Here is an 18679-nt window from a genome sequence, read left to right as displayed (position 1 = left end):
AATTTTAAAAGGATACATTTCCCCCCTGTGTGACATCATGGCTCCTGTAACATCCCCTTCCCAACTCTTCTATTTACCCCATGCTTAGGCAGAGTGTCAACAACTGGCCATTGTCCGGTAATTACACCATGGTGGCCCGCATCTCTAGGCGATTTGCTGCTTTAGCCTGCATTTTAAATCTAACGCCTTTCATCTTTCCTTCAGTACTATACTATACTATACTAGTATTTCAATACTTCAAATACTATCTAAATTCTACCATTTTTTCATTTCTAACATTCCCCAACTTTAGCAGTCATGGGTGCCCTTGCACTCCTAAACTCTGTTACCCTGGATCTGCAAGAATATATTGCCAAGCTCCCACCGCATCTTTGGTGCCAAAATACTCCTTTCATTTCTATACCACTTCATATTTTAAAGAAACATCGCAGAGTGGTTTATGACACATTGAAACATCAAATAAAACTTGATTTATATTGCTGCCCCATAGCAGGAGGAAGACAGTGTGGTGCAATGGTTAGAGCAGGCTTCCTCAACCTCGGCCCTCCAGATGTTTTTGGCCTACAACTCCCATGATCCCTAGCTAGCAGGACGAGTGGTCAGGGATGATGGGAATTGTGGTTTCAAAACATCTGGAGGGCCGAGGTTGAGGAAGCCTGGTTTAGGGTCAGACTAGGACCTGGGAGATCAGGGTTTAATTACTGGACTAACACTTCAGCCAGCTGGCTGAATATGCCACCTTATTTAAAACACTCCCTATACATATAATATTAGCACACCAGGAGGAAGGTTCTAGGGTAGCCTTCTCCTGGCATGTTAATTTTTCTGTGTGCAGAGGGGCTTGCTTAAAACACACACACACACACTACGGAACAAAGTATTCAAATATTAAAACTTGCCAACCTGCTCTCACAAATAGCATAGTCCTATCAAATTAGTTTGCTGGTCATGTGTTTCAGCAATAAAGTTTTTTATGTAGACATGCCCTTAAGAGCAGATTTGGTAAATGCAGAGTGGGAAAACGCATTGCTTCTCCCAGAACTAAGTTCCAGCCCTAGTTCAACAGAGCAATAAAGAAATTCCTGTATCGCCTGCCAATGAATTAGGTTAAAGTCTGTACTGAGCACAGTTAAGAGTATCATGAAAACAAAAAATGGCTGTTTTAAGAACGTAACAGAGTTCTCTGCTACCCAGCCAACTGTGCTGCAGTGAATGAGGCAGGCACCCTCCCACCCTGGCTGTTCTTCCCCGAAAGCGTGGCTTCTTTGTCCTCAGATCCCATCCCTGCAAACAGATCCAGCACTTCTGCTCTAATGCCAGCTCCACTGCCCAGTTTTGTGAAGCGAGACACTTAATCCCTCCACCACTGTAATAAAGAACCCATCAAATACAGCCTGGCACATTCAAAGCACTGCACAGAGTATTTTATCTGCCTCTGCATTGCCATCTAGTGTACTACTGTGGAAAAGCACTGAAGATTTCAAGAACCAACAATCATTAAAAAAAAATACATATTTCTGAGCTGTCAGGAGATTAGAAGTTTCTTTTCACTGATTTTCTCTTTGTAAGGAGTTGGGAATCTTCAGCCTTGCAGGTGTCGTTGGAGTGTTGGCTCCAGACAATGCTACAAAATACCTAATGTTCTGTTCCGTTATTGAAGAACACCCAGTGGTGATTTGTGCAGCCTGAAAGCTTGAAATCATACACACACACACACACACACACACACACACACACACAACTTTGCCAGTGTCATAACAGCCATTTCTATGCAGGGTCGGGAAGCAAACCTCCCATCTTGAAAAGTTTCAAGATGACGGCGCGTTCATACACTGAGGCTCTGAGCTCCCAATACCTCACCTACTCACTTGTATATAGAATCATAGAATTATAGAGCTAGAACAGACCCCAAAGATCACCTGGCCCAACTCCCTGCAATGCAGGAATATGCAGCTGTCCCATACGGGGATCAAACCTGCAACCTTGGTGTTATCAGAACCACGCTCTAACCAACTGAGCTATCCAGACTCTTTAGCGTACACACCGTGTTAAAACTAGAGAGAGTTGGGTATAACCCTTTCAGGACACTGCTACTTAAATTCAGAAAGTCCTCTCACTCTCCAGATAAACCGTTCCTCTTCAAATGGTCCCTGCGCAAAGCAAAGGCAAAAACAAAACAAAACAAAAAACCCTCCCCCCTGATTTGTCATTCTATATTTCTGATGTCAGCCTGTGTTTGGAGTAGGGAGGAAGAGTTTATGTAAAAGCGGACTAACGTTGAGAAAGGAGGGCTTTAAATTTGCGTTTGAGGTCTGTGGATTCACTGATTTTCCTTCAACCTCTAAAATGGTTCAAATGTATTTTACAGTGGTACCTCGGGTTAAGTACTTAATTCGTTCCAGAGGTCCGTTCTTAACCTGAAGCACCACTTTAGCTAATGGGGCCTCCTGCTGCCGCCGCGCCACGGAGCACAATTTCTGTTCTCATCCTGAAGCAAAGTACTTAACCTGAGGTACTATTTCTGGGTTAGCGGAGTCTGTAACCTGAAGCGTATGTAACCTGAAGCGTATGTAACCCGAGGTACCACTGTATATGTAATCCCTTTACCATACGCTGCATGTGTCTGTGAGACTTGCCCTGCAGCCTACAGCATGGCTCATTTTCTTGAGCTATCTGCTCTATGTGGACTTCTAGTTCTGTCTTTCTGATTATAGCAGAGTTGTGGACCAAATTGTGTCATGATCTGGGGGCTGGAGGAGGGGGCTGATAAAGTATGTAGGTGGTTTTGCTTAATGCCAAAGGACCTAAAAAGAAGATGCAACACTATGCAGCTTAGGGGAATAAACACGCTTTTGTGCTAGGTTCTGAACCACCTAGAAAATCACAGAACTCTGCTCACCTACCAACTTTTTTTTTATTTCAAGTGTTTGTAATCTTCGAGTCAGCTTATCCTGCTTTATGCCCTTACTTTGCAAAACAATACTACGTACTCTAGTACTTTATGAATACATATAAATCCTATCCAGGATTTGTCTCTACTGGTGGAGCACTTTCCCCTCTTACTATTACTTTAGACCCAAATTTATCATGTCATATATTATACATCTGATCAGCAGGGAGTTGTGTGGGGAGAGACCACATTGCCTATGAGAAACTGGACTATGCCTTTGCTAATTGAGAGAGCCCCTTCAGGCATCTGTTCACTGTTAGAAAGTCTAAAGTCTTTAGCAAAGCAAATCCGTGATTATTCCACAGACTACGTGGAAGGTGCGAGCAATGGTGACCTAAAGGAGGGGTAGGGAACCTGCAGCCCTCCAGGCGTTTTCTGGATTCCAGCTTCCATCATCCCCAGCCAGCATGGGCAATAGTCAGAGATGATCGGAGCTGGAGTCCAGCAACATATGGAGATTGGACAGTCACCTCTCAGGGATGCTGTAGTATTGGGTTTATCCTATTCCTGCATCACAGGAGGTTACATTAGAGGACCTTTGGGGTCTCCTTGCAATGGTATGCTTCTTTGCTGACATGTTTTTCTTATACAGTGGTACCTCAGGTTACAGGCGCTTCAGGTTACAGATTCCGCTAACCCAGAAATTGTACCTCAGGTTAAGAAATTTACCTCAGGATGAGAACAGAAATCGCGTGGCGGCAGCACGGGAGGCCCCATTAGCTAAAGTGCTACCTCAGGTTAAGACAGTTTCAGGTTAAGAATGGACCTCCAGAACGAATTAAGTTCTTAACCTGAGGTACCACTGTAGTTCCATCCTATATACTAGGTTTGCTAAAAGATGCAGGTGGGAAGTCGGGCTAAATATATGAGCACACAGCTTCCTGGGGATGAACTCGTCATTCTTCCCTCTAATAGCATTGATTTCCTATTCATTCTCACTATTGAAGAAAAAGAGGGAACGGTAAATAAGAGAATAAATGCTACTTCTACATTGGCACACAGTGATGAGTGGTCCGATAAAACATGAATGAAAAGCAAAGAGATTCTATTTTTAGAAAAACAGTAGCCAGCATGCCAAAGTGACTGCACTTCACTTAGGAAGTTCAGATTCTCCTTTGCTTTGTCCCACAGTGCACTGCGGCCATCAGCTTGTGACACAAGACCCATAAGCAGCCAGCAAGTTTTTGCTCCTCACTTCCAGGCCAGCAGTGGACATAGATCCATTCTGGAGACAGAATTCCAGGGAATCACTGATTTGGTGAACAGGCAAAGCGTCAACACTCATAGCAACTTATTAATTATTTGTGTCGTTTTGGTGCTTGTTTTACAGATCTAGAAACTAACAGAAATAAGCTTCCATGTTTTTTAAAAATTGATTAGGTTTTTTCACCTCATACGGAAAAAGCTTTGAAAATGCTAGGTGCAGGTGCACACATGCACAAACAGTGCCACTTCACAACATTCAAGTTATTGGAATTACACAAACAGTTGTAGTCTGGCAACACAGACTCCCCAACCCTATTTTAAAGAGAAATTAGTTTCATGACTTGCCTGTCATCAAATATTAGTCACGATAGTTGAATTAAACCTTTTTGTACAGAAGCAATACCCCTCTGAAGATCAAATGCTGGAAATCAACTACAGAGATTTTCCATTGTAGTAACTGCATCTAAGTTATACTGTATGACAAACAAAGAATGCCCAGAACCTTTGTGTCTTGTTTATGAGCTTCTAAAGACACCTGGCTGGCTTAAACTGCCCTAGAGTCATATTGCAAAAGGGTCAGAAGGCACAGTTTGGTCACCCCTATACTATAAAGCTGATCAAGGCAAATACATGTAAGACAAGGTGAAGACAGCTACATTTTTTTTGTTCATTTTGCCTGGCACATTTTCAAAATAATTTTTAGCACCCAGGAAGAAAGGGGTACAGTGGTGCCCCGCAAGACGAATGCCTCGCAAGACGGAAAACTCGCTAGACGAAAGAGTTTTCCGTTTTGGAGGTGCTTCGCAAAACGAATCTCCTATGGGCTTGCTTCGCAAGACGACAATGTCTTGCGAGTTCCTGCTGGTTTTTTTTTCCTTTCCCCCCCTTTTTCTAAGCCGCTAAACCGCTTATCAGCTGATCCAATCAGCAGATAAGCCGCTAAAAGCCGCTAATAGCGCTAATAGCGCTAATCCGCTAATCCGTCAATGGGCTTGCTTTGCAAGACGAAAAAACCGCTAGACGAAGAGAATCACAGAACGGATTCTTTTCGTCTTGTGAGGCACCACTGTATTGGCAAGATAAACCTGTCATTGTATGTAATGCCAGAGGCCCCAAATAGCGGGAAAAAGAAGAATTCAAATACTGTACTTTTTCTTGGGGGAAATATTAACTTTCATGTCTCAGAAGGAAACTTCTAGTTTTAGAAGAGTCATGAAAAACTTAATAATGAGTTTTTTGAATGTACAGGGAGAGACAGATATATATTTTGAAGTCTAGCAGAATTCCCCCCCCCCGCAGTACTAACTGTGAAGAAATTCTTAACAAACACTTCTTCGTTCCACAATAAAAGAAAGAAAATCTTAAAAGGCTGCAGAAACCCAAGGCAAATTTCTATCTTTCTTTTTTTGCTTTATTGAACCCAGCTGAAAATCTATTTGGATAAGTGGTGCAGAAGCCAATTGTGTCTCTTTTTTAATAAAGTAATTTCCTCCCAACCTTCTGAACAGTTGTTGCTAGTTACTTGTCATAAATTGTTTGTTCTCTGTGAAGACATCTTAATGAGATTTTTGAGTTGTGATAAATAAATAAATAATGTTCCGACAAGGACTGAAGTATTTTTTGGCCTGCATAACAGCTGTTATAGTCATGTTTTGTGAGTATTACCTCAGCGGTTCCCCAAGCTAGATTTTTGTGAAGTAGACGGACAATGAGGCTCAGCCTGTGTCTGATGTAGGGGCTGGCCCAATACATTTTGGCACCTGACGAGGACACCAAAATGGCATCCTCCCTCCCCACCAGGGAAGATGGGGTAAGGGAAGATCTACATCAGGAACAAAGGGGGGAACAAAGATCAGCATGGGGAACTGCTGCCTTGCTGGACTGTGGTGCCTGAGGCTGTCGTCTCACTTGCCTCATGGGTGGATCGGCCCTGAGACCAGGGTGGGAAACCTTTTTTCTCTCGAGGGCATTCATACCAGCAGTGGGAAGAACTAGAGGTGAAAGTGTTGGGGGCTTAATAATTCAGAATAAAGTGTGTCTTGTTTCAGTCTTCAACATATCAACCTTGGGATTAGAATATCCCAGTCCTATACATGACTACTTTGAAGTAAGCGCCAACAAAGAGGACTTTTTCTTTTTCTTTAGTACAACAGACGAAAACAGCTACTGTTCTGGAAAGCAAAAAAAAAAAAAAAAATCCTTTCTGATTTAAGTGTCCTGCACACACACAAGTATTTCAACTTACATTGTTAAATTAATTTAGTTTAATTTATTAGATGTATACACCGCCTCTCATCATAAGATCTTAGGGTAGTTCACAGAACAAATACAGGATTAAAAACAAGTAAATAATTAAAAACAAAACAACAAAACAGTAGCTTTTGGCTTGGCTGGTTAGTATATTTGGGTGTTTCTGGTGCTATTAAAACTGTGTTTTCTCTATTATTTAAGTTTTGTTTTGAACAATTAACTCAAGGCACCTTAAACCTTGGAAAATCAGCAAATAAAAGCCTTTCATAATACTTCCTTGGTTGTATTCAGTACAAAAGGCATCAATGTAAAATATCCTACCACTGGGTGTGGAAGTAATAGAAGCATGATTGAAGACTGATATATAAACATATATTAAAATCAAACATTTTCATACTCAGAAATCATGACGACAATATTAAAATAATAATTGTTTCTATTTAACATCCAGGGAGCCAGATGTTCAAATTCATTTCTTTACCAGCAGGCTTTCCTGCATATATTCTTATAACAGGAAGAGGAGAATGTAAGTTGGGTAGTGAATGTGCATGCATGACAACTGACCACAGGCCACTAGGCAGAGCTGACCCCAGGAGGAGCATCTCCTTCTGAAATGAGTGGATGCAACAACCTTTTCTCTACCTGGAGAAGCTCTGATGGACAACACTGCAGGGATGCAATGGTGAAGGCAAAAAAGTAACCTCCTTGCCACCAACACTAGAGTAGACTTTAAAACTTTATTTTCCCCATAAACATTCTAAAATACATGTTATGAGTCAGTTCTGGCCTATGAAACCAATAATCAAATTGTCCGATAATCAGTACCACTTGGGAGGCTCTGAAGCAGAAATGCTTTATCAACTCGGGAGGAAAAATCACCCGCTTCCAAAAGGGAAACACTAAGATGTTTGCTTCCACTTGTACAAAGGGCAAAGATATTGGACCATAAAACCGTGACATTTTAGGTATCCCACCAAAAATCCATTTTAGATCATTTTTAGATTAGTTCACCATTCCATCTGAAGTTAACTCTAAACAGGAGCGAGATGAAAAATAAACTCTCTTATGCTGCTAAACTAGTTTGACTGGAAATCAACAAATGCTGGCCCCAGATGAAGAAGTAGTTTTAGAGACCTGTGTTTTATACGTTTTAAAAAATAGAATTTAATGAACTGTTTCTTAAGACAGCTTCAAACTAATCAATAGTCCTCAAACCATTTCTAATCCCGTCTCTAGCCAAGGTGCGAACACCTTTCCAAAAGCCTTTGCTTAAGCTGGAACTGGTCCTACGTGGGTGATACCAACACGGATGTGCCTCTATAGCTAGTTTTATTGTGTTTCTTTCCCTTGCTGAGCCTGCTTCGCTTGAACCCTGATTGGAGCTCAATTAACTCTGACTGCCTCCGCTGTCAGTTTACTGGTAATCAGTGTCTGACCAATCAGATTAATTTATTTCCAACAGTGATTGTCTGCTATTAACCAAGTCCCTTGCATTTACTACCTGATGCCATTTGAGTTGGGTAGGGGACCCTCTATGCATGACACCATTTGAGTCCTTCTGCTTTGCAGCCACCATTTGAGTCCTACACAAGTTAAACTGCTATGTTACCTACGTTTTCTGCAATTCTTTTACTTGGCCCCTGCTTAATTACCTGTGTTTTGAGCCATAAAGATTACCTGAAACCTGCCTCATTGGTTAATAGAATGGCACCAATGTGGCCACATTGCCCCAAACAATTCAGTGCATCTTTCATGGCTACAGATTTACCCATAAAAAAGGAAACATTTTGTAGTGGGGGTTCTAATATATATATATATATATATATATATATATATATATATATATATATATATATATATATATATGAATGAGACAATACTTTAATCAAATAACCAGATGGTGAACATCCTCACAGCATGAATAAAAAGCTGTCACGTTAAGTGATCTACGTCACAGGGGCCTTCTATTACTACTACTTTTGATCCACAGGCTCCTGCAACAGTAAAAAGCATGATTGAAGTCAGAGTTTCTTTTGCTGTGGGAAAATAAGAGGTCTGAATTATTTAGCATACAAGACTGAAAGGGGAGCAGTGCAAAAGGCCAGCAAATGAGATCAATTACAATATTAAGCTGCAACACAAGCTGTCAAGGATCCCTCATCCCTGGGGGCATGAATAAATCTGGTGGTCTCTTAGTTCATCAGGAATAAAGCTGCCTATGGTGTTGCTCTCCCGTTTTCACACCTAAATGCAGTGCTAGAAATAATAAAAAAGCGCAGGCAGTCATATTATAAAAAAGATGTATGTCTCCCCCACAGTTTGAATACTTAATTCTGATCAAATGGTATTTCCTAAAAAATGAGGGGCTTCAACAACATGGCCTTTCTGGGCAAAGCCCCCTCTATGTATTCTAAGTCACTCTTGTGTGAATGAACCTGGCATTCCCCTTTCTGTTGTAGGATTCCATTTCCGGAAAGAAACAACAGGGGAGGAATTCAACATCACGCTCTTCTGATTGTTCCAAGAGGGCAAGTGTCTTGACTTGCCAGGCAGCGTGCCCTCCTTCACTCCCCCCCCCATGCACTATGGAGGGTATGTCCTCCTGATCCCCTCCACAGCCAATTTTAGGGGTCCGGGGGTGGGGGAGAAAGAAGTGAAGAGCCCTGTTGCACAAGCAGCAAAATTTGCACAAAGCTTCCGTTGACAGAATTCTACATTTGAATCTCCAGCTATGGAAATTATCATCGTCATCATTAACCAGCCCTTCGCCCTAAGGTCCCAGAGAAGGTAATAACATCAAAATACAATACTGAAAACAGTTTAAACACCTTAAAATCACGGATTGTGAGGTTTTATACACAGAATGTAACTGTTCCAACCAAATCAAACTTTACTGGCATGTCTCGCATCAAGCACCTGCTTACATCCAAGCTGCTTGAATGCTCTGGGATTCTGGTTTGTTTGTTTTAAGCCTGACTAATTGTATGCAAAATTGTATGCAGAAATATACACGTGTTGTACATATAAAAAGAGTGTACACCAGGTGGTACTATATTTCTGCAGCAGAACTGTATAAATATATTAAAAAATTCCTTCCAGTAGCACCTTAAAGACCAACTAAGTTAGTTCTTGGTATGAGCTTTCGTGTGCATGCACACTTCTTCAGATACTTCTTCAGATACACGTGTATCTGAAGAAGTGTGCATGCACACGAAAGCTCATACCAAGAACTAACTTAGTTGGTCTTTAAGGTGCTACTGGAAGGAATTTTTTTATTTTGACTATGGCAGACCAACACGGCTACCTATCTGTAACTGTATAAATATATGTTTAAGAAATCTGGTGTGTATATGCATCTAATGTGGATAAATGTGCGTATGATGTTATACTGATAATAATACGTGCCTAATAAAGTGTATAAAATGCAGAATTTGAGCACACTTTCAATGGAATTAGTAAAATAAAATATGCTTCTGACCAAGATCAAGGAGTGAGATGAGCAGGCTGGATCCATCAGCCCAGGAGCACTGTAGACAGATCAGTGTCAAGGACACTGTCCTGAGCAACAGTCTAGGCTCCAACTCAAGAGGGACCAGCCCAATCCATCCATCGAACATCAATGAAGGGCAATCCAGTAGCAAAGTCTGAGAAAGTATGGCCAGCCCTGAGCTCTTGAGCCTCGTGCCTCTGTGAGTATTATGAATTGACATGCTGCTGTTAAAAAAACCCCAAAACTTAATTGTGTTTGTTGCTTGTAATCACTGTAATTTGAATATATTTTCATGCGAGTAAAAACAACAGCTCTAAAGGAAAACAAAACAAAGCATAGATGATGCTTGCATGCATTATAACAGGGCACCCTCAAATAAGAGACGTTCCTTCCTGTATGAGACAGAAAGGGTAACGCCTTTTAAGATGGTGCTTTCCATCTATGCCAGGGTTTTTCTGGATGGTTGGCAACAGTGAGAACGGTATGCCTTGCCCAGGGTTTATCGCACGATGGGGGCTCTGTGACCCTCTAGATTTTGCTGGACTACTGCTCCCATCATCCCCTGACCACTGAGTCATGCTGGCTATAGCTAAGGGGACTTGGATTCCAACAACATATGGAGGGTCGCAGGTTCGCTGCCCATGCTTTAGTGGGTTTTTGCCGATCCTTTAACCTTACAGCCAGTTGCAAATGTAGACTGGTATAGCTAAGCATCGGAAAAGATGTCAGCATGAGGAAAAAGTGTAGGTTTTATCACCTAAATTTCACCTTGAAGTGTTTAACTTTTCAAAACAATAAAAGTACAGATGGAGCTGATCTTTTTGTACAGCACAGCATAAGGCCAGTGCTCTGGGAAGAAGAAAGGATAACTTGCACTCAATACAGATCAATATTCAACTGAACAATAAAAAGGGGGAAAACTGTAAAGGGGGGGAGAGTGTGACATTTTATAGCATCAAATAAGTTAGCTGTAGAACAGTGGATATCAGTGGAAGAGCGATGTTGCAACCCACTACTCAAACTAGAAAGGTCACAGAATAGCTGTAGAGAATATTCAAGGGGAACCTTGATTAATTATACTAATTAGGCATACTGAAAATCCTAATTTAATATAAATATAAATAAACCGAGCCATAAAGCACTCTCTTTTTCAATTTTGAACTACTTTGCTTAGGGAATGTGAAAGCCCTATTGTTTCTAAATTGCGATTAAAAGCCTCAGAGGAAGGTTTCCCAATCATAAATTCTAGAGATTAGCTGCTTTAGTTTTTCTGGAATTCTTAAGAGTGGCTGCTGACGATGCTATTCATTTGATATGTGCCCTAATTCAGCACTGTTTTTAAAATAATAAAAACATAATATGAAGAGATTCCCACACAGCCCCGGGGGGGGGGGGATGTGGAAATGTAAGAAACATACAAACAGTAACACCTTGACACACACAAAAAGCTGTAATCCCACACACACATATTCAGTGGGGCTCACTTGAGGGTAGGCACACATGTGTAAGACTTGCAGGAAGGAGCGCTGGTGCAGCCAAACCCTGGGAATGACTGATGGACCACATCATAATTACCCTTTCATGTCTGGGAGATTTTCTTGTGAATCATCCAATATTGTTCATAGACAGACGAAGGAATACAGTTTAGGGAGTCATTCATCTGACAGATTTACGGGACATTCTCCTCTCTGGTGTGTAAGTGGAAAGCCAGACCTGTTTTCTGTTTCTCTGTTCATTTTAAGTTAAACTGTTGTAATTCTTATTCACAAAGGAATAATTGCTTAAAATGCATCCGTGCAAGGGAGCGGGTGAAGGAAGCAGCACAGCTACCAATATCATAGCACAGGGCGGCTCCATTATCACCCTCAATGCACACCACTTTGCACTAGCCCATGTACAAGAGATTTTCATTGATTTGTCACTGAATACTCCCAGGAGCCCAATGAAGGCACAGATATTGTAACCATATGTTTCAGGCTTGCCCTTGGTTGGATAGCAAGTGACATTTTTCCTGTGCAAGCTTTGGAATACAGACACACACACACAGACAGAGAGAGACACTGTATATGTCTCAAAGCCATAAATTGATTTAAAGTAATTGACTGAGATGGTCTTTGTCGTTAAGGAAAGGTGTGCTCTGCATATGTAGTCAGCCATAAACTAATGACATGTAAACACCTTTTTTTTTTAACACTGCAATGGCAATATGCTATGAAATAGTGACTCTCTTATTATGACAAAGGAACAGAAGCAATGCATGTAAAGTAATTCTCTTTGAAACCATTTTACTTTGCTAATTAATTCCCACATCTTTGATCCTGCATTTTCTAAAATCCAGAAAAAGGCAGAGATTTGCAGATCATGGGCAAGTATCTGAATTTATTCTGTTACAGTCTGAAAGGCTGATCTCTTTTTCCTGTTGCATCAAATGTCATATCAAAAACTTGGATAAGCAGAGCAAAGCCACTGTAATTTCTTAACTCACTGAAATATATTGCAGTTTCTCTTTACCCTTTATAGTTTTTTGATGCAAACAGTATCAAGTTTCTTTTCCTAAGACTGTACCAGTTCAGATGGGAGGCGAGGCTGGTGTTTACTGCTCACCAAGGTAGTAAATTTGTATGTGGACTGTACTTTAGACTGCAAATCATAGAATCATAGAATCATAGAGTTGGAATAGACCACAAGGGCCATCGAGTCCAACCCCCTGCCAAGCAGGAAACACCATCAGAGCACTCCTGACATATGGTTGTCAAGCCTCTGCTTAAAGACCTCCAAAAAAGGAGACTCCACCACACTCCTTGGCAGCAAATTCCACTGTCAAACAGCTCTTACTGTCAGGAAGTTCTTCCTAATGTTTAGGTGGAATCTTCTTTCTTGTAGTTTGGATCCATTGCTCCGTGTCCGCTTCTCTGGAGCAGCAGAAAACAACCTTTCTCCCTCCTCTATGTGACATCCTTTTATATATTTGAACATGGCTATCATATCACCCCTTAACCTCCTCTTCTCCAGGCTAAACATGCCCAGCTCCCTTAGCTGTTCCTCATAAGGCATCGTTTCCAGGCCTTTGACCATTTTGGTTGCCCTCCTCTGGACACGTTCCAGTTTGTCAGTGTCCTTCTTGAACTGTGGTGCCCAGAACTGGACACAGTACTCCAGGTGAGGTCTGACCAGAGCAGAATACAGTGGCACTATTACTTCCCTTGATCTAGATGCTATACTCCTATTGATGCAGCCCAGAATTGCATTGGCTTTTTTAGACCTCTTCTCCAAAGCATTCATTTTCTGTATATATGTATATTTTTGTGAGGAAGCATTTCAGCCTGTGAGCTTCCATCTGTGGTCTGAAGTGATAAAGCAACCTGATGTCACTTTCCAAATAGAGATGGTTATCCAAATCTTTCACTAGTCCAATGTGGCATCTCTGGCTGCAAGATCATGCTAGTGCACATCACCCTCTCCCAGAAAATAAATATAGATGCACAAGAGCTAGCTCTGAGGGCCTTCTAGCATTACCCTCACTGCAAGAAGTGAGGTTACAGGGAACCTGGCAGAGGGCCTCCTTGGTAGTGCTACCCACCCACCTTGGTAGTGCTACCCACCCACCTTTAGAAGACATCTGAAGGCAGCCCTGTATCAGGAAGTTTTTAAATATGCAATGCTTTATTATGTTTTTATATGTGCTGGAAGCCACCCAGAGTAGCTGGGGCAACCCAGTCAGATGAGCGGGGTACAAATAGTTGTTGTTGTTGTTGTTGTTGTTGTTGTTATGCTGCCTTATACCAAGTTAAACCATTAGTTATCTAGTTCAGTATTGACTGGCAGCAGTACCCAACATCTTGTGCATGCAAAGCAGATGTTCTGCTAATGAGCTATGACCCTTCCCTAGATATGCCCCCCAAAATGTTCGTGTTGCCATAGCCCTAAAAAATGTAATATGGCATGCCTGCTGGTGGTGAGGCAAAATGCTAGCAGATTCAACATAAACCAAGCACAAACTTGTACATGCCACAATTGACTGGGGTCCTCAGCATTTAGTATATTACACCTTGCCTAGAACAAGTGACCCAGATTCTAAATTGTACATCCTCTCTAGGCAGGATAGAAAATGATTCTGTTCAAGATAGGACATTTAATTCTATGCAAGGACTTTAAAATAAATAAGTAATAACACTCTCAATGTAAGACGGAAAAAGGTGACTTTTTTTTTTACCTCCATCTCCTCCAGCTGAGAATCTGTTTTGGAATGAAAGAAGACGCTGTCAAAGGAGATCACTGATGCTCACACAAAAGTTTGCCAGTGTGCACAGGAATTGCTATCCTGCAGAGTCAAAATTGCATTGTTCTGGAAAATATAGGGCAGCAATATCAAAGCAGCTCACCTGGAAACAGCATATCTGGATGTAGCCTGGATACTAGCTAGAGAGTACTTCAACCTTCCTCTAAGAGGGTCACATGAACCATTTTAGGTGGTGATAAGTGCACTGATCAAATGCCATTTAGAGATTTCTCCGCTCCCACCTCCCGGCACACTGTAATATGGTGGCAACTTATCACTTCACGATCGCGTTTTACCATGCCACCCACCCAACCCATATTCCAGATACTTCTTTTGGCAATGCAAGTCAAAGCCTGCTGTGTTGTTGTTTTTTAATTTAAAAAAACCCACACAGGCAGAGAGAAAGCTCTCTGCAGTTAGCCATAATAGTTCTCATCACCTAACAAGAGCTAGATAGCTAAGATCTGAGAGCTGCATTTCAAAACAAGCATACCAAGGGCCTATCTATTTGTTTATTAGACTAGAGGTTGTCCCCCACCCGCCTGCTCTGCTTGCCAGCAGTGGTGTAGCGTGGGTTGTCAGCACCCGGGGCAAGGCAAGTAATTTGCGCCCCCTAACCCGTGGATTTGCGCCCCCTAACCCGTGGATTTGCGCCCTCTAACCCTAACCCCCAGATGTTGCGCCCGGTGCGGCCGGCCCCCCCTGCACCCCCACGCTACGCCACTGCTTGCCAGCCCTGCCATCGCTCCTTCGCTTACACCTCTGTTAACACATTTTATGTCCCAAGCCTCACAGTTCACCACAACACCCACCTTATTTTAAAGGGAGGAGGAGGATGGGGCATGGTTTGCCTGAGAGTGTAATGGCGGCCTAGTGTCAAGGCTCTGCTTACCCACAGGACAACTAAAAGATAAATGGCCCCAAACTATCTTTTTTCACCACCACAATTGCTAAGAGAGCACATTTCTGGAACTCTGCTAAAATCCCTAGGTTTCTGAGTTTTCTGACAGTGAATTTCCAACCCAGCCAAGGCGGCAGGCAGAGGCCTCCTGAGTATCCAACAAAGAGTTGCATACAATACTCGGGGATAATTTACCATTGGTTTGATCCTTTATTGGACAGAGTCACTAAGAAACCTTGAATGGTTCATTATTAAGGTAGCAAATAATATAGAACAAAACCGTAAAGAATCTGCATTGTTTTATATGGGATTTGGTGGGTGAAACAAGCGGCGAAGAGAGTATGGGAATAGTGTTCCTTCTCTCAAGACAGTGGTTCCCAGAAGTATTCCAAGGTAAAATGACACATTTATCTTTGTTTGGGGCTCACCCACCCACATCTGGCACCACTTTTGGTGCCTCACTGCCCCTCTACTACTTCCTGCCAACCTAGCAGTTCGAAAGAACGCCAGTGCAAGTAGATAAAATAGGTACTGCTGGGGCAGGAAGGTAAACGGTGTTTCTGCACGCTCTGGTTTCCGCCACTGTGTCCCGTAGCGGTTTAGTCATGCTGGCCACATGCCCCTGAAAGCTGTCTGCAGACAAACACCAGCTGCCTCGGCCTGAAAGTGTTGATGAGCGCCACACCCTATAGTCGCCTTTGACTGGACTTAACCATCCAGGGGTCCTTTACCTTTTTTTACTTTACTACTTCTTAAGCTTGCAGCTCCCCGTGGCACTAATGCACACCCAATTGCATACGTACATGCATGCTCGAGGTTGATCCTGTGGAAGATGGATTTGAGGATTAAATTTGTAGATTTAGCTCTAAACCTCCTACCCCACATTGTGTGGGAGAGATACAAAAGTAATCTGACTGTGAAGCCTTTTTAGCAGAGTAAAGCGATTACAAGTTTTGCAGCTTATTAAAGGTAAGGAATTAGGCAATTGCAACCTTCTACCCCTTTCATTTGTGGCCCACTGACCTCCCCCCTCTTCACCCCCAGTGCAGAGAACGAACTACACGTTTTTAGTGAAATAAACGAAGGGCGGAGGGGAGTTTGCGTACATTTTGAGGCAGGAAGCAAATATAGCAAGGTAGTGTGCATAAAAATACTTCTAAGTTACAGTAAAATAAAAGTTGGTAGTCTTAGCTAACATGGCTGAAGACCATGGTGAAGAGTGCCTTCCTCACAGGCAGAAGGACTTAAAAAGTTTTGCTGCCTTTGTTACACAGTTCTTGACTAGAGGTGGCAAAGGAAGTGACCTCACAGAGTCCTCTCTAGGAAGTTCAAGAACTCTCTGTGTACTAGTGTGATAGGAATTTTATGGTCTTAGATATATGGCAACGTTCATAACCACACGTACATAGATCAGCACAGGAAAGCCAACCTGGAACCATGATGATTCCTAAACTGAGCAAATGTTTCTCTGCAAGGTTAAACTGGAAAAGCCTCCCCATTGTCTCTTTCCTCACAAATCCTGTCTCAAGGATATGTCTGTTTGAATAAGGTGTGAGCCTGTGACCTGGCCCAGGAAATAAGTATTTTACCACTACAAAAGAATGGCCAGGCTCCCCAGGCAATCCAATCAAGTAACTTGCCAGACAGGAGATAAACTGTGACAGGAGAAAAACAACATTAAAATTTCTGATGTAGGTGGGATGTATCTGAGGGGTGGTCTTAGGTTACACCCCTTCTGTGATGTATGCATAATGTTTCTGGGGGTGGTCTTGATCTAGAGAATGGGAATTTCAAAAGTCTTTATAAGGCCTTGCACGCCATTGTTCTGGGTCCTCTTCCTCTCCTGCGTGTGAGGGGAGTACCCTGTTGCAGATCAATAAAGATCAAGCTTACTAGCTGCTTTGCTTCTCAATATTCTCTGGTTGGCCTCTGTTATTTTCTCCTACCAATAGGGAACCTATGTAAGGACTCTATATGGGCTCTTGGATACCCCATAAGGGAAAAGGGCATATTTTTATTTACAACACTAGTCGTGCGTTTAGCTAAGCAAAACATGTGTTTGTGATTTTGGCTGCAAACCTCACAGATCTAAGTATCAGAATGTATCTGTAGTGGGACCTGTGCCTTTAAAGTTCTTCCTAAACAATATGGAAATAGGGAGTGAGCAGTGACTTTGCCAAATATGTTGATGACATCAAATTGCTGAAGGTGGTAAAAATGTAAGGGGTTTGTGAGGAGCTATAAAAGGAGCTTACCCTAAAACTGGTGGGGTTGCCATATTTCAAAAGGTAAGATTCCTGACACCCACAAAGAGTGAGCTTTTTGAACTTCTTTTTAAGGAAACCGCCAAAATTGTTGAGCTTTTTTGGTGGAACAAACCCAAATTGTTTGGGAGGAAAACCCAAAATAGTGATGTTAAGCTTTTGGAGCTGTTTCCGCCACATTGACATACATCCAGGTTTCCCCCAAAACCAGGACATGTCAGGAATTTTCCTGACGTATGGAAAGCCTAAAACTGGAAAATGCAATTTAATGATGTAAAGAAGTGTAAAGTGAGGCACTTGCAGCAAAAATATTAATGACATATGTGCCAATGGGATTTGAAATGGCAGGAATCTGGTGGATGTTGGCGCAGTGTTTGGTAGCTGAAAAAAGAATGAATCCCATGTTAGAGATAATTAGGAGAGGGATTGAAAATAAAACTGCCAGAACCACCATTCTGTTATACAAATAAATGGTGCAGCCACACTTGGATACTGTGTACAGATTCTGGTTGCTGCACCTCCAAAAAGAATACTACTGAGCTGCAAATGGTGCAGAAATAAAGGCAACTGAAATGATAAAGGGGTTGCAACTCCCCTATGGGGAAAGGTTGCAATATTTGGGACTTTTCAGTTCAGGGGGCGGGGAAAATCAATTTCTTGTTTCTTTTCCCTTTGAATTCATTGTTAATTGCATAGAGTTTCTCTCTATGCAATGTAGAGAACATGAGAAGGAATAATAAAAATGAGTGTGCCCCTGTGTGTGTGCAGAGTTGCCTTCCTTGACAATGGACACCTTCCAGGCAGACCTGAGTCCTCCCACTACCTCTCATTTTGGCAATTAACATGGATTTTAGGCACCCGGATGACAAGTTTACAGGATATGTTTAGCGTACAATTTTAAAGAAAACGAGGCTTCTGCAAGAAAGCAAATCACAGCTGAGAAACATTTCGTTGCTCAGCTTTTCCTCTGCTTCCAAATTTAAGATTTCTATTTCACTTCCCATTATATAGCATCCAGTATTGCTGAATACAAAACAAAAGGGATAGGAACACATACATACACCAAAAGAAAAAAGGGGGGTGGGGAGCTTGCATATAGCAATCTTGGAGGCCAACATCTGACCACCACTTATCAAAGCATCAACCCAATGGGGCTTAATGATAGCAATACAGAAATATTACAGAGAGCAGAGGCCAATTGCTTCACTTTCATTCTGGAACAATTTGCAAATATTAGACATTGCATTTCACTTGCACTTGAAGCTTTCACATCTTCAATAAATAAAGAACATCGCAGCTAAGAAATCCCCCCTGCCTTTTTCCCCTTTTGTAAAACACT

The 18679-nt window shown here is 42.0% G+C and overlaps 1 long non-coding RNA gene across 3 annotated transcripts in view; it reads right to left on the bottom strand.

The window, feature by feature from the left end:
• LOC308583267 overlaps nt 1-16350 on the bottom strand; it is an 84980-nt gene extending 68630 nt beyond the window's left edge. For 2 of the 3 annotated variants that reach the window (XR_014006144.1, XR_014006146.1), the window contains exons 1-2: nt 16183-16350; nt 14110-14241 (exon numbers count right to left, since the gene is read on the bottom strand). This is a non-coding gene — a long non-coding RNA (uncharacterized lncRNA). Of the gene's footprint in view, nt 1-14109; nt 14242-15807; nt 15900-16182 lie in introns of all 3 variants that reach the window. The other variant, XR_014006145.1, reaches the window with a different exon arrangement.
• Between the last annotated feature and the right edge of the window lie 2329 nt (nt 16351-18679).

This window comes from Podarcis bocagei (genome assembly GCF_964188305.1).
Source record: "Podarcis bocagei genome assembly, chromosome: 3".
NCBI classification, from domain to species: domain Eukaryota; kingdom Metazoa; phylum Chordata; class Lepidosauria; order Squamata; family Lacertidae; genus Podarcis; species Podarcis bocagei.
This window is presented reverse-complemented; position numbering and strand designations above follow the sequence as displayed.